We start from the raw sequence: 16287 nt of genomic DNA, 5'->3' as shown, positions 1-16287 counted from the left end.
TGCCATTTACTTCAGCACATAAGATGCACCCCTCTCCTCCCTGCCCCATACACACCCTAATAAAATAACTGATGGCTTCAACAACAACAACAAAAAACATTAACCAGACAGGGTTAATGATTAGGGAGAGAGAGAGTTAACTATTATGATTAATAATGAAACTTTTGAGAAGAAAGATGTACACTTATTCTGAAGTTGCTGTGACTGTACGTGTAAAACAAAACCAATACAGACTTTTGTGTTTTGCTAAAAAGAAAATACAGACTGTGAGGATTCATTATGTTGAGCTACCATTTAGAAACAATCAATTTGAAAAGAGAATTTTATTGTGTATGACCTGGAATTCTTCCTTTCTAAAAACAGGCACAGAGAGGCTATGTCTATGTGAGATGAATAAATATAATATATTTTTAGGGCATTTTTCTTCCCACTTAGATACTTGTTTTTATTCAAGATTTTTACATTGTCAACTAAATCCTAACTTCACTCCCATTCTTTGCTGCAAGGAACTGCTTATTCATTCATAGGAAAGAAAAGGGAAAAAGACCCCACAGCTGCCCAAGCGGTTAAACTAAACATTTTCTGTTTTCAAAATCATCTGCCAAAAATAATGTCCAACATTATATGAAAAGAGAAATATATTTGGAAGTTTGAAAAAAATCAAAACATTTTTGCAATACATTATTTTTGAGGGGAGAAAAACAAAGGTGCTTGCCTTATGTATATAAATCATAGCCACACATATACACATACAGATAAGTGTTTGCTTATCTCAGTTCCTGATTCTTCTTTACCTAAAAGTTAGTTTCTCTTGGATGTATAAAGGCCTTTGGGGTTCTAGCAAACTCTTCAGTGAATGTATAAGTACCCATATGAAGATTCTAATGAGGCTGGGCACAGTGGCTTATGCCTGTAATCCCAGCATCTTGGGAGGTCAAGGTGGGAGGATCACCTAAGGTCAGGAGTTTGAGAACAGCCTGGCCAACATGGTGAAATCTCATCTCTACTAAAAATACAAAAATTAGCTGAGCATGGTGTACTTGTCTGTAGTCCCAGCTACTTGGGGGGCTGAGGCAGAAGAATCACTTGAACCCAGGATGTGGTGGGGGTTGTAGTGAGCCGAGATCACACCTTTACACTCCAGCCTGGGCAACAGAGCAAAACTTCATCTCAAGAAAAAAAAAAAAAAAAAAAAAAAAAAGATTCTAATGGTTCCCTAAAGATTACAACTACTTCCCTAAATTACTGTTTTTACTTTCATAATAATGTGCTTTACACATAAGATGTATGCTCGAATGTTTTTCTTGACTAATACTTTTCTTCTCCCCTTTTAAAAATTTTTTAGATGTTAAGGAACAAAGGAAAAAGTTATCTTAAACTATAACTGTTCTCATAGTATATATTACAGTCATAGCTACTTAATACTAATTAATTAATATTTATTGTCTACAGAGTTCAACAGACTATCAGAAAACATAAATGAAAACCCAAGAAATCATATTTAATTGGTCAGCAGGTTGCTCAATGGTAGAATACTTTTTTCTTTCATTTTTTTGAGACAGAGTCTCTCTCTGTCACCCAGGCTGGAGTACAATGGCACGATCTCGGCTCGCTGTGACCTCTGCCTCCCAGGTTCAAGTGATTATCCTGGCTCAGCCTCCTGAGTAGCTGGGACTACAGACATGCACCACCACACCCAACTTATTTTTGTAGTTTTAGTAGAGATGGGGTTTTGTCATGTTGGCCAGGCTGATCTTGAACTCCTGGGCTCAGGTGATCCATCTGCCTTGGCCTCCCAAAGTGCTGGATTACAGGCGTGGGCCACTGTGCTTGGCGGTAGAATACTTTATTTCCTTAAAATTAAAATTGCTAAGTGTGTCTTCTTTCCCAACTGTTTTGGTGGGAAGGAATTATTTCTTACAATTCACCTTTGTTTTCCTCCTCTTTGGTGCTCAGTTACAACTGATCTGGTAACAACTCCTGTGGAAAAACATTATCAAAATTGTTCCTAGCACAAAAATTGATTAATATTTTATTTATCTTCTTCCATAACTCTTTTAAAACTTGTTCTTCCCATTTCATAGAATGCTGTGTCTCAATGTAGTTGTCATTTTTCCAAATTCTACTTATCCTCAAATTTTAGCTTAGAAGAGCTTTCTCCCAGGAGCTTCTTTGAATCATCCATTTCCTCTCCCATGCCAGAGTGACCTGCCTGTCCCTCACTGTTATCACGTAGAACATGAACACCTGTATACCTTGAATTTTCTTCCATATTTTTGGCTCTTCCACATTATGTACATGTTCTTAGTATATTGCATCCTTTTGGAAGGCAGAGCATATCATGCATTTCTGTCTTCTCCACTTCATTTAGCAAGGTTCACTGTATAAAGGAAGCTCTCTGCATATGGATGAAGAATAAACGTATTTATGGTACTCATGATATATTTTAATTTTATATCTAGGAACACATTGGGGATTAGGAGAGGGTAGATGTCAAAGTTTTTCATGAAAATTATAATATTTAATATATTCTTAATATTCTGCATTTCTTGGGTTAAAAAAAGACACAAAAGTTCTGGTGACATAAAGAATGTGAGTTCAAAACACACAATTAAAAAAGGAAACTTCCCAACACCATAAATATCAATCATGTTTTGTTTGTTTCAAATTTCCTACTCCACACTAACAGGAAAAGGACTAGAGCTGAGAGTTCTTTAGAGATACAATCACTTCCTGGTAAACATAATACAAAAAATATATTCTAAACTGCTATAGAATGGTGTTTAATGAATAATGAATGCCCTTGAAGGAACACAGGACAGTTTGTTCTAAGCAAAACTAAAATATAAATGAGAAACAAAAGTGATTTACTCCTTACCTCTGCTTTTTTTTTTTTTTTAAATTAAAAGGAGAGAGATGTGGAATGTCAGGAATTGTTTGTAAAATCAGCATACTTTCCTTCCATTCACACAGAAAACATCCAACCCACAGTGGCCCCAGTTTGCTCAATGCAGCTGGCTACACTATGGATAAAGTGTCTGCTCTTCCACAGCATCCGGACTGCACGAGACAGAGCTCTGGGTAAGCAAAGTTGGATGGTTTTCAAAACCGTCATCCCTGGTAGATTTACAGGCACAAAGAGATCGTCATTAAATTTAGTCAGTGACCCTGAGTTTGGAATAATCCCAAACTGATACTCTCAGCTGGGAGTGGACCAACGTCTAAGGAGCAATTAGGGTAAAATAACAAGATTGAATTCTGGCATGTGGGGTGAGAGGTGAGTGGAAAAGAATTGAAATGCTGATTGGACGGCGGTAGATAATTTAGTGCTAACTAAAGAATGATTTCTCTTTGCTGAGTAGTCACAGAGTTTCTCAGCAGTGTCAGCCGCCAACGACATTATCACAGTCAGCCTTCTCAAAGTTGAGAGTGTATGACAATCACCTGAGCATCTCGTTAAAATGCAGATTCTGATGCAGCAGTTCTGGGTTGGAGCCTGAGATTCCACATTTCTAACCGGCTTCCAGATGATGCTGGTGTTACTGGTTTATGAAACACACTCTGATCTGAATAGCAAGAGTCTAGAGTTGCATTACCTAATACAGAATGAGGCCTCTGCCGGGGATAGTGAGCACTGAATTGAAATGTGCTATAAGTATCAATGTATATGAGAGTTCTAAAAATTGAGATAAAATTTCTTTTTTTTTTTGTCTTTTTTCTTAAACTGCATTTTAGGTTTTGGGGTACATGTGCAGAACATGCAAGACAGTTGCATAGGTACACACATGGCAGTGTGATTTGCTGCCTTCCTCCCCCTCACCTATATCTGGCATTTCTCCCCATGCTATCCCTCCCCAACTCCCCCCTGCTGTTCCTCCCCTATTCCCCCCAACAGACCCCAGTGTGTAGTGTTCCCCTCCCTGTGTGCCTGTGTTATCATTGTTCATCACCCGCCTATGAGTGAGAACATGCAGTATTTCATTTTCTGTTCTTGCGTCAGTTTGCTGAGAATGATGTTCTCCAGGTTCATCCATGTCCCTACAAAGGACACAAACTCATCGTTTTTTAATGCTGCATAATATTCCATGGTGTATATGTGCCACATTTTCCCAGTCCAGTCTATCATCGATGGGCATTTGGGTTGGTTCCAGCTCTTTGCTATTGTAAACAGTGCCACCATGAACATTTGTGTGCATGTGTCCTTATGGTAGAACGATTTATAGTCCTTTGGATATATACCCAGTAATGGGATTGCTGGGTCAAATAGAATTTCTATTTCTAAGGCCTTGAGGAATTGCCACACTGTCTTCCACAATGGTTGAACTAATTTACACTCCCACCAGCAGTGTAAAAGTGTTCCCATTTCTCCACATCCTCTCCAGCATCTGCTGTCTCCAGATTTTTTAATGATCGCCATTCTAACTGGCGTGAGATGGTATCTCAATGTAGTTTTGATTTACATTTCTCTAATGGCCAGTGATGATGAGCATTTTTTCATATGTTTGTTGGCCTCATGTATGTCTTCTTTTGTAAAGTGTCTGTTCATATCCTTTGCCCATTTTTGAATGGGCTTGTTTTTTTCTTGTAAATCTGTTTGAGTTCTTTGTAAATTCTGGGTATCAGCCCTTTGTCAGATGGGTAAACTGCAAAAATTTTTTCCCATTCTGTTGGTTGCCGATTCACTCTAGTGACTGTTTCTTTTGCTGTGCAGAAGCTATGGAGTTTGATTAGGTCCCATTTGTCTATTTTGGCTTTTGTTGCCAATGCTTTTGGTGTTTTGTTCATGAAGTCCTTGCCTTCTCCTATGTCCTGAATGGTTTTGCCTAGATTTTCTTCTAGGGTTTTTATGGTTTCAGGTCTTATGTTTAAGTCTTTAATCCATCTGGAGTTAATTTTAATGTAAGGTGTCAGAAAGGGGTCCAGTTTTTGCTTTCTGCACATGGCTAGCCAGTTTTCCCAACACCATTTATTAAACAGGGAATCCTTTCCCCATTGCTTGTTTTTGTCAGGTTTATCAAACATTGTATGGTTGTAGATATGTTGTGTTGCCTCCGATGCCTCTGTTCTGTTCCATTGGTCTATATCTCTGTTTTGGTACCAGTACCATGCTATTTTGATTACTGTAGCCTTGTAGTATAGTTTGAAATCTGGTAGTGTGATGCCTCCCACGGTGTTCTTTTTGTTTAGAATTGACTTGGCTATGCAGGCTCTCTTTTGATTCCATATGAAGTTTAAGGTGGTTTTTTCCAGTTCTGTGAAGAAGGTCATTGGTAGCTTGATGGGGATAGCATTGAATCTGTATATTACTTTGGGCAGTATGGCCATTTTCACGATATTGATTCTTCCTAACCATGAACATGGAATGTTTCTCCATCTGTTTGTGTCCTCTCTTATTTCGTTGAGCAGTGGTTTGTAGTTCTCCTTGAAGAGGTTCTTTACGTTCCTTGTTAGTTGTATTCCTAGGTATTTTATTCACTTTGTAGCAATTGTGAATGGCAGTTCGTTCTTGATTTGGCTCTCTTTAAGTCTGTTATTGGTGTATAGGAATGCTTGTGATTTTTGCACATTGATTTTGTATCCTGAGACTTTGCTGAAGTTGCTTATCAGTTTCAGGAGTTTTGGGGCTGAGACAATGGGGTCTTCTAGATATACTATCATGTCGTCTGCAAATAGACACAATTTGGCTTCCTCCTTTTCTATTTGAATAACCTTTATTTCTTTTTCTTGCCTGATCGCTCTGGCTAGAACTTCCAGTACTATATTGAATAGGAGTGGTGAGAGAGGGCATCCTTGTCTAGTGCCAGATTTCAAAGAAAATGCTTCCAGTTTTTGCCCATTCAGTATGATATTGGCTGTTGATTTGTCATAAATAGCATTTATTATTTTGTGATACATTTCATCAATACTGAGTTTATTGACGGTTTTTAGCATAAAGGGCTGTTGAATTTTGTCAAAGGCCTTCTCTGTGTCAGTTGAGATAATCATGTGGTTTTTGTTTTTGGTTCTGTTTATGTGGTGAATTACGTGTATAGACTTGCGTATGTTGAACCAGCCTTGCATCCTCAGGATGAATCCTACTTGGTCATGGTGGGTAAGCTTTTTGATGTGCTCTTGCAATCGGCTTGCCAGTATTTTATTGAAGATTTTTGCATCTATGTTCTTCATGGATATTGGCCTGGAGTTTTCTTTCCTTGTTGAGTCTCTGCCGGGTTTTGGTATCAGGATGATGTTGGTCTCATAAAATGATTTGGGAAGGACTCCCTCTTTTTGGATTATTTGGAATGGTTTCAGGAGGAATGGTAACAGTTCCTCTTTGTGTGTCTGGTAGAATTCGGCTGTGAACCCATCTGGACCTGGGCTTTTTTTGTGTGGTAGGTGCTTAATTGCTGCCTCAACTTCCGATCTTGTTATTGGTCTATTCATAGTGTCGACTTCTTTCTGGTTTAGACTTGGGAGGACACAAGTGTCCAGGAATCTATCCATTTCTTCAGGTTTACTAGTTTATGTGCATAGAGTTGTTTGTAATATTCTCTGATGATGGTTTGAATTTCTGTGGAATCTGTGGTGATTTCCCCTTTATCGTTTTTTTATTGCATCTATTTGGTTATTCTCTCTTTTCTTTTTTATTAATCTGGCTAGCGGTCTGTCTATTTTGTTGATCTTTTCTAAAAACCAGCTCTTGGATTTATTGATTTTTTGAAGGGTTTTTGTGTCTCTATCTCCTTCAGTTCTGCTCTAATCTTAGTTATTTCTTGTGTTCTGCTAGGTTTTGAGTTTTTTTTTTTTTATCTTGCTCCTCTAGCTCTTTTAATTTTGACGATAGGGTGTCAATTTTGGATCTCTCCATTCTTCTCATGTGGGCACTTACTGCTATATATTTTCCCCTAGAGACTGCTTTAAATGTGTCCCAGAGATTCTGGTATGTTGTGTATTTGTGCTCGTTGGTTTTGAAGAACTTCTTTATTTCTTCATTCATTCCATTGTTTATCCAATCAACATTCAAGAGCCAGTTGTTCAGTTTCCATGAAGCTGTGCAGTTCTGAGTTAGTTTCTGAATTCTGAGTTCTAACTTGATTGCACTATGGTCTGAGAGACTGTTTGTTATGATTTCAGTTATTTTGCATTTGCTGAGGAGTGCTTTACTTCCAATTATGTGGTCAATTTTTGAGTAGGTGTGATGTGGTGCTGAGAAGAATGTATATTCTGTGGATTTGGGGTGGAGAGTTCTGTAAGTGTCTATCAGGTTTGCTTGTTACAGAGCTGAGTTCAAGTCCTGGATATCCTTGTTAATTTTCTGTCTGGTTGATCTGTCTAATATTGACCATGGAGTGTTAAAGTCTCCCACTATTATTGTGTGGGAGTCTAAGTCTCTTTGTAAGTCATTGAGAACTTGCCTTATATATCTGGGTGCTCCTGTATTGGGTCCATATATATTTAGGATCGTTAGCTCTTCTTGTTGTATCGATCCCTTTACCATTATGTAATGTCCTTCTTTGTCTCTTTTGATCTTTGTTGCTTTAAAGTCTATTTTATCAGAGATGAGAATTGCAACTCCTGCTTTTTTTGCTCTCCAGTTGCTTGGTAAATCTTTCTCCATTCCTTTATTTTGAGCCTTTGTGTATCCTTGCATGTGAGTTGGGTTTTCTGGATACAGCACACAGACGGGTTTTGTCTTTATATCCAATTTGCCACTCTGTGTCTCTGGTTGGTGCATTTAGCCCATTTACATTTAAGGTTAATATTGTTATGTGTGAATTTGATACTGCCATTTTGATTCTAGCTGGCTGTTTTGCTTTTTAGTTGATGCAGATTCTTCATTTTGTTGATGCTCTTTGGCATTTGGTATGTTTTTGGAGTGGCTGGCACTGGTTGTTTCTTTCTATGTGTAGTGCCTCTTTCAGGAGCTCTTGTAAAGCAGGCCTGGTGGTGACAAAATCTCTGAGTACTTGCTTGTTCATGAAGGATTTTATTTTTCCTTCACTTATGAAGCTTAGTTTGGCTGGATATGAAATTCTGGGTTGAAAGTTCTTTTCTTTAAGGATGTTGAATATTGGCCCCCACTCTCTTCTGGCTTGTAGGGTTTCTGCCGAGAGATCTGCTGTGAGTCTGATGGGCTTCCCTTTGTGGGTAACCCAACCTTTCTCTCTGGCTGCCTGTAGCATTTTCTCCTTCATTTCAATCCTTGTGAATCTGATGATTATGTGCCTTGGGGTTGCTCTTTTTGAGGAATATCTTTGTGGTGTTCTCTGTTTTTCCTGGATTTGAATATTGGCCTATCTTGCTGTATTGGGGAAGTTTTCCTGGATAATATCCTGAAGAGTATTTTCCAGCTTGGATTCATTCTTTTTGTAACATTCAGGTACACCTATCAAACGTAGATTAGGTCTCTTCACATAGTCCCACATTTCTTGGAGACTTTGTTCATTCCTTTTTGCGCTTTTTTCTCTAATCTTGGTTTCTCATTTTATTTCATTGAGTTGATCTTCGACCTCTGATATCCTTTCTTCTGCTTGGTCAATTCGGCTGTTGAGACTTGTGCATGCTTCGTGAAGTTCTCGTGTTGTGTTTTGCAGCTCCATCAGTTTACTCATATTCCTCTCTAAGTTGTCCGTTCTTGTTATCATTTCATCAAATCTTTTTTCAACGTTCTTAGTTTCTTTGCGTTGACTTAGAATATGTTCTTTTAGCTCACAGAAGTTTCTCATTACCCACCTTCTAAAGTCTGATTTCATCATTTCATCACACTCATTCTCCATCCAGCTTTGTTCCCTTGCTGGTGAGGAGTTGTGATCCCTTGTAAGAGGTAAGGTGTTCTTGTTTTGGGTGTTTTCCTCCTTTTTGTGCTGGTTTCTTCCCATCTTTGTGGGTTTATCCACCTGTCGTCTGTGTAGTGGCTGATTTTCAGATTGGGTCTCTGAGTGGACATCCAGATTGTTGATGATGAAGTTATTTCTGTTTCTTAGTTTTCCTTCTAACAGACGGGCCCCTCTGCTTTAGGACTGCTGAGGTCCACTCCAGGCCCTGCTTGCCTGGGGGTCACCTGCAGCAGCTGCAGAACAGTAAGGGTTGCTACCAGTTTCTTCTTCTGCTATCTTTGTCCCAGAATGATGCCCGCTAAATGTCAGTCTGATCAGTCCTTTGTGAGGTGACTCTTTGGATATACAGGGGTCAGGGAGCTGCTTGAGGAGACAGTCTGTTCTTTATAGGAGCTCAAGGGCTGAGCTGTGAGCTCTGTTGTTAATTCAGAGCTGCTAGGCAGGTACATTTAAGTCTGCTGCAGCAGAACTCATAAATCCCCTTCTCTTTTCCCCAAGTGCTCTGTCCCGGGGGGTTAGGGTTTTATTTATGGTATCCGTTGCATTACTGCCTTTTTTTTCCCCCCCGGGCTGTCCTGTCCAGCAAGGGGCAGCCTAGTCACTGCCTGTAGAGGTTTTGCTGAGCCTCTGCTCTGGGTTCCACCCTGCTGCTGGCTTCACCTTGCTGCCGGCTCCACCCTGCTGCTGTTTGTATTTCCCTGCAGTCCTGTTTATATGGGTGTGGTTAGAACTGCCACGGCAATGTTGGCTCGCCTCTGTAATGATGGACTCTCTCTGTTATGGCGGGTTGCCTCAGCAATGGCAGGCTGCATCAGCAATGGCAGACTACCTCCATAGGGGTGGAGTGCCTCGGTAATGGTGGACACCCCTCCCCCACAGAGCTGGGTCTTCCCGGTTTTAGCTGTGCTTGCGGTGAAACTCTCAACCCCAAGTGTTTACAATTGCTGTTTGTTTGTTTTTGTGGGCGTGGGACCTGCCGAGCCTGATCACCTAGCTCCCTGCCTCAGAGACCCCCTTTTTTTTTAAGTTAACATTGACTCTCTCCCAGGTGTTCCAGTCGCCTGCTGAAAGGGCGCCAGGATTGTGTGATTTCCCATGTGGCGACCCACTACACCGGCTGAAACAACGTGGCTGCCCGGGAATCTCCTGGCCTGCTTTATGTTTGAGTCCCGTTTAATCAGATGAATGTGCTAATCTGCCTTCCTGGATCTTGAATTGCCAGTTTAACAGGGCAACCAGACCAGTGTATTTTGTATGGAGAGCCGCTGCACTGTGGCTCCAGCCAAAACAGCCACACTGGCCAAAACAGCCGCTCTGGCGACCCGTGGGGCTCCTCCACCTGGGAATCTCCTGGTCTGTGGGCAATAAAGATCAGTCTGGAAATACGGCATCCACTTACCCTCTGTGCTTTCACTGGTAGCTGCAATCCTGAGCTGCTCCTAACAGCGCCATCTTCCTTCCTCCCGATAAAATTTCAATACCATGAACGTTCCCCATTTAATGCACATTCAGTGATTTTTAATATATTCACAAGGTTGTACAAGCATTACCACTACCTAATTCCAGAACTTTTTGTTAACGCTAAAAAGGACTCCAGTACACTTTAGCTATTATCTGCCCATCCCCATTCCCACCCTTCTCAGCCACCACTAATCTACCTTCTTTCTCTAAGGATTTGCCTATTCTGGACATTTTGTATAAATAGAATCACATAATATGTGGCATTTTGTATCTGGCTTCCTTCACATAACATAATGCTTTCAAGATTCATCCCTATTGCAGCATGTTTCAGCACTTCCTTTTTTATGGCTGAATAATGTTCCATTGTATGATAGATATACCACATCTTATTTTTCTCTTCACTTGCTGATAGACATTGGGTTGTTTTCACTTTTCTGGCTATTACAAATAAGGCTTCTATGAACATTCTTACACAAATATTTTTGTGAATATATCTTTTCAATTTTGGGGGCAAATGCTTAGGAATGGAATTTTTGAGTCATATGCTAACCATATTTAAAAATTTTGAGGCACTATCAAGCTGTTTTCCAAAGTGGCTGAACCATTTTACATTCCCTGTAGCAGTACAAGAGGGCTCTGCTTTCTCTACATCTTTACCAACACTATTGTTGTTTTTCTTTTGTTTATAGTCATCCTGCTAGGTGTGTTGTGGTATCTCCTCATGGTTTTGATTTGCATTTCTCTAATGCTTAAATGATATTGAGAAATTTTCCATGTACTCATTGACTATTTGTATATTTTCTCTGGAGAATAGCTAATACAGAGAGTTCTCATCAAAACAATTAACCCTATTATTAACATCTTAATTAGTATAGTGCATTTGTTAAAATTAATGAACCAATATTGGTACATTATTATTCACTGCAAGGCATAGACTTCATTCCAGCTTTCCTTAGTTTTGGCTTAACATCCTTTTTCTGTTCCAAGACCCCACCCAGGATTCCATATTACATTCAGGTGTTCTTATCTCCTCAGGTTCCTCTTGATTGTGAGTTTCCCAGGTTTCTTTATTTTTGGTGGCCTTGATAGTTTGAGGAATATTTGTCAGCTATATTGTAGGATGCCTTTCACTGAGCTTCGTCTAATGTTTTTTCTGAGGGTTAGACTAAGGTTATGGGTTTTGGGGAATTAAAGGTCACATTTGTATTACATGTACCCTTGGTACGATGGAAAAAGATAATTCCATCGTACCAAGGGTACATGTAATACTGTCAACATGATTTCTGACTCTTGATGCTGACCTTGATCATCAGGCTGAAGAAGTATTTGTCAGCTTTCTCAGCAAGATTATTCTTTTGTAAAAAAAAAAATATGTATTGCTAAAAGCTCATGTTAATTAATTTGTACCTTGAGGTATATAGTATTCTGTTCTCACATTGCTATGGAGAAATACCTGAGACTAGGTTACTTATAATGAAAAGTGATTTAATTGGCTCACGGTTCTGCAGGCCGTGAAGGAAGAATGATGCTGGCATCTGATTGACTTCTGAAGAGGTCTCAGAAAATTTACAATAATGGCAGAAGGGGCAGACACATCACAAAACCAGGGCAAGAGGAAGGGGGAATAAGTACAACATGCTTTTAAAACACTACATCTTGTGAGAACCCACTATCGTGAAGACAGTACCAAGAGGATGGTACTAAACCTTTCATGAGAAACCTGCCCTCATGATGCAATCACCTCCCACCAGGTTCCAACTCCAATATTAAGGATTGCCCTTGGACATGAGATTTGGATAGAGACAACATTCAAACTATATCAGGGTATAATCCAATCCTGTTTTGTTGCCAAAATTATTTCAGCTTTAATCATTTGGGACTCCTTTGGCTGTGCTGTTGGACAAACTCCCATCAGTGTGAAGTTGTTTCTTTTGTTGTTGTTGGGTGTTTTTGTTTTTGTACTTCTTTACTTTCTAGCACTACCAAATAAGATCTGGGGCACTAGCTATGAATGTTACTATGGTAGTGTCCTTTCTTATGGGCCCTCTCAGTTCACAGAACAACAGTATTTACACATATCCCAAACATTGAATATACACGTATCTGTAAATATTTTTGTAAGTAATCATCTGTATCTAAATTTCAGGTTATGGTAAATATATACAGGAGTTCATGCTGTTGTCTCCAACTCTAGTCTATTACCATGTGGATCATGCTAGCCTTCTCCCTTTGCTTATCTGTGAGCACTCACTTCAGCCATTCACTTTCTTAAATTATTCAATTTCAGGGTAAAGTATAGCAGTGGCAGAACTGTTAACCTGTATCTCCTTAGGGAACAACTTTACCAACTAGAGTGTGGTTCTCATGTAGAGTCACTGTTGCCTTTATTCTCAAAGACTATACATTTTCAAAGTTACTTAGGTCTGCACTGTTTACCCCACTCCTAAGGTATGAATTTGTTTCATACATTTTTAATAAAATTACATCGTGTTGTTACAATCTGTATTCCTTTGCTGGAATTCCAGGACCTTCTAAATGATCATTTAAAATTTGCACATATCAAGGATCAGTCTTTGTGCTATTAAGTTTCATGGGTATGACAAATGCATAATATCATGAATCCACCATTATAGTATCACACAGAATAGTTTTGACTACCCTAAAAAATCTTGCTCTTTTCATTTTATTTATCCCTCTCCCTCTTCTCAACTCTGGCAGCCACTGATTTTTTTATTTTTTATTTTTTATTTTTCTGTATTAGTTTGCTGGGGCATCTATAACAAAGTCCATAGACTGGTACTTTCTTCTAACAACAGAAATTAACCCTCTCACAATTCTGGAGACTACAAATCTGCAATCAAGGTGTTGACAGGGTTGGTTTCTTCTGAGGCCTCTCTTTTGTCCTGTAGTTGGCTGTCTTATCCCTGGGCCTTCACATGGTCTTTCCTCTGTGCATATCTGTGTCTTGATCTCCTCTTCTTATAAGGACACCAGTCATATCGGATGAGAGCCACTCTTGACCTTATTTTAACTTAATTACCTCTTTAAAGACCCTGCCTCCAAATTCAGTCACATTCTGACAGGAGTTAGGACTTCAACATCTGAATTTTAGGGGGAACACAAGTTGGCTCATATCATTGTGTAGTTTTACCTTTTCCAGAACACCTTATGATTGGAATTATATAAGGTATAGCCTTTTCAGACTAGCTTCTTTTACTTATTAACATGCATTTAAGATTTTTTCCATGTATTTATTTGGTTTGGTAGCTTATTTCTTTTCATTTATGAAAAATATTCCATTTTATGGATACATCAAAATTTATTTGCCTATTCACCTATTGAAGGGTATTTTGGTTGTTTCTAGCCTTGGCCAAATATGAATAAAACTGCTATAAATATTTGTGTGTATAAGTTTTTTTTTAGACATAAATTTTTCAATAAATTAGTTAAATACATAGGAGTGCATTTGATATATCTAATAATAAGACTGTGTTTAGCTTTGCAAGAAACTGCCAAAGTGTATTTCAAAGAGGCAGTATCATTTTGCATTTCCATCAACAAAAGAGTTTCTGTTGCTCTACATCCTCATCAATACTTGATAATATCAGTTTTCTGTATTTTATGCATTCTAATAGGTGTATGACGATATTATTGTTGTTCTAATTCCTTGTTTAATTCCCTAATGAAAATTATGTTCAGCATCTTTCCATGTTTATTTGTTGTATCTACATCTTTGGTGGGATGTCTATTTATATTCCTTGTACATTTTGAAATTGTGTCGTTTCTGAAAAACTAATGAATGTCAAAGACATTCATTTCTATTATAATGTTTTTGATTTCTAGAATTTCTTTTTTATAGTTTCTCAGAATTTTCATCTCTGTGCCTATATTACCCATCTTTTTGATATGTTGTTCACTTTTTCAATTAAAGTTCTTAACATAGCTAAGATGTAATTAACATATTAATCAGTTATTTTTTATTCCTTATCTGATACTTCCAGAAATATGTGATTCTTGGTCTGATGCTTACTTTATTTCTTCAGACTGTGGGTTTTTTTTTTTGCCTTTAAAATTGTTTTTTGTTAAAACCTGAACATAATGTATTGAGTTATGTGGTTAAATAACACTCTAGTGTGATGTCTTATGTTTGAGCTTTGTTTATTGGTTGTTGTAGTTGAAGGTGTCAAAGGTTTCAGTTTCTTCTAGTGTTTCCTTTTTTTCTCTTCTTTGGTGTTTAGGTTTTCCTAGAAACTCCTTCTAAAATAAGATCTGTGTCTTTTATCTCTTTCAGTTTTAATTTACTGTTATGCTGGACCCCTGTGGTGGTATCAGATATGGAGATAGTGAACATTCTTTATAATCTTATCAGTGAATTTCAGTCTTGCAGTGAGTCTCAGCTCTTGGACTATGAAGTCCAGAGTATTTGTCAGTCTTTATTTATTTATTCATTCACTCTTAGGTGAGACAGGAAGGCTAGAGGGGCTGGAGTTGGCCAATTGTCTTTTACTGGGCAAGATAGAGCTTTGGTACAGTTTTTTTCTCTTGGAGAATAAACTTTGTTATGGAGCATAAACTGGTCTATTTTAGAATGGATACTTTAGCCTAGTGTTCATGTCATTTCAGGTCAAGTGCATGAATGGTGAATGAGTCTTCCAGTAATTCCAGCCTCTAGGGTTTTCTAAACTGAACAACTGGGAGATAATAGAAGAATGAACAGGTTTTGAACATATTATGTTTATGATTTCTAGTAGGTACTCTCATGAAGATTAGCATTTTGAGAGATACTTACACATGACTGCAGCTGAGGGTAAAAGTGGAACTGAAAAACTAAAATTGAGAAACATTAAAACATAAATGATGCTTACAACTATATGGTTAGATAGTATAATTTAAAAAATAACTATAGTTAGAGAAAAAATAAGGCCCTAAGATTGAGCCCTAGAATGCTCTAACATGAAGAGAAGGAGCAGACTCTAACATGAAAGGAGATCACAAAGTAGCAGGAAAAACAGCAGATTGCAATGTCCCAGAATCAGCATGGAGAAAATGACTTATGGAAGACAGAGTCATCCAGTGATTTAAATGCTGCTTTTGGATCCAATTAGTTTAGGAATAAGAATCAACCATTGCATTTGGCAATGTAAAGAGAAATGATATTGTAGTTAAAGGGACATATGGGGTTAAAGGAGATATTGTTGAAACCGAGATATGTTACAGCATATTATAGAATGTTTGTATGTGCTAAGAGTAATTCAATAGAAAGGGGGAAAATTGAGGATTCGGGAATGAGACAAAGACCTGAAGAGTTAAATACTTAGATGAGCAAGTAGTGATGAGGTCCGGAATCCATGTGAAACAAGGTGAAAGAAAGCATCTCCCAACAGAGGAGACTGAACACACAAGCTCTGAGCTGAAATATTAGTAAATTGGATTTTATAGAAGATAGAGTTCCCTTTGATTGTTTTGTTTTCTTATTGAAATAAGAAGTCACACCCCAATGGGAAGGAAGGGACTGGAAGCTAGAAGTAAGAGTACTGAGGAAGTGTGAAATCGTTCTCTGAAAAAGAAGGAGGAGGAGGAGGAGGAGGAGAAGGAGAAGAAGCAGGAGCAGGAGAAAGATAAGGGGAAGGGGAAGGGGAAGGGGAAGGGGAAGGGGAAGGGGAAGGGGAAGGGGAAGGGGAAGGAGAAGGAGAAGGAGAAGGAGAAGGAGAAGGAGAAGGAGAAGGAGAAGGAGAAGGAGAAGGAGAAGGAGAAGGAGAAGGAGAAGGAGAAGGAGAAGGAGAAGGAGAAGGAGAAGGAGAAGGAGAAGAAGGGAGATTAACCAGGGAGTTGTAGAATTTCTGGACATCACTTAGGTAGCCCTTGAGGTCAGTGGTCATGAATATAAAATGAGGCCATTTGGTAGTGTTTCTCCTATCCCATTATGTTCACTGTTTTTTGAGAGTTAGTGCAGAGAATTTAAATAGGACTTGGTGTTTCCTTTGTTGATTATAATAGAGGGAGAGAGTGA

Source organism: Callithrix jacchus, chromosome 5 (assembly GCF_049354715.1).
Source record: "Callithrix jacchus isolate 240 chromosome 5, calJac240_pri, whole genome shotgun sequence".
In the NCBI taxonomy this organism is placed as follows: domain Eukaryota; kingdom Metazoa; phylum Chordata; class Mammalia; order Primates; family Cebidae; genus Callithrix; species Callithrix jacchus.
This window is presented reverse-complemented; position numbering follows the sequence as displayed.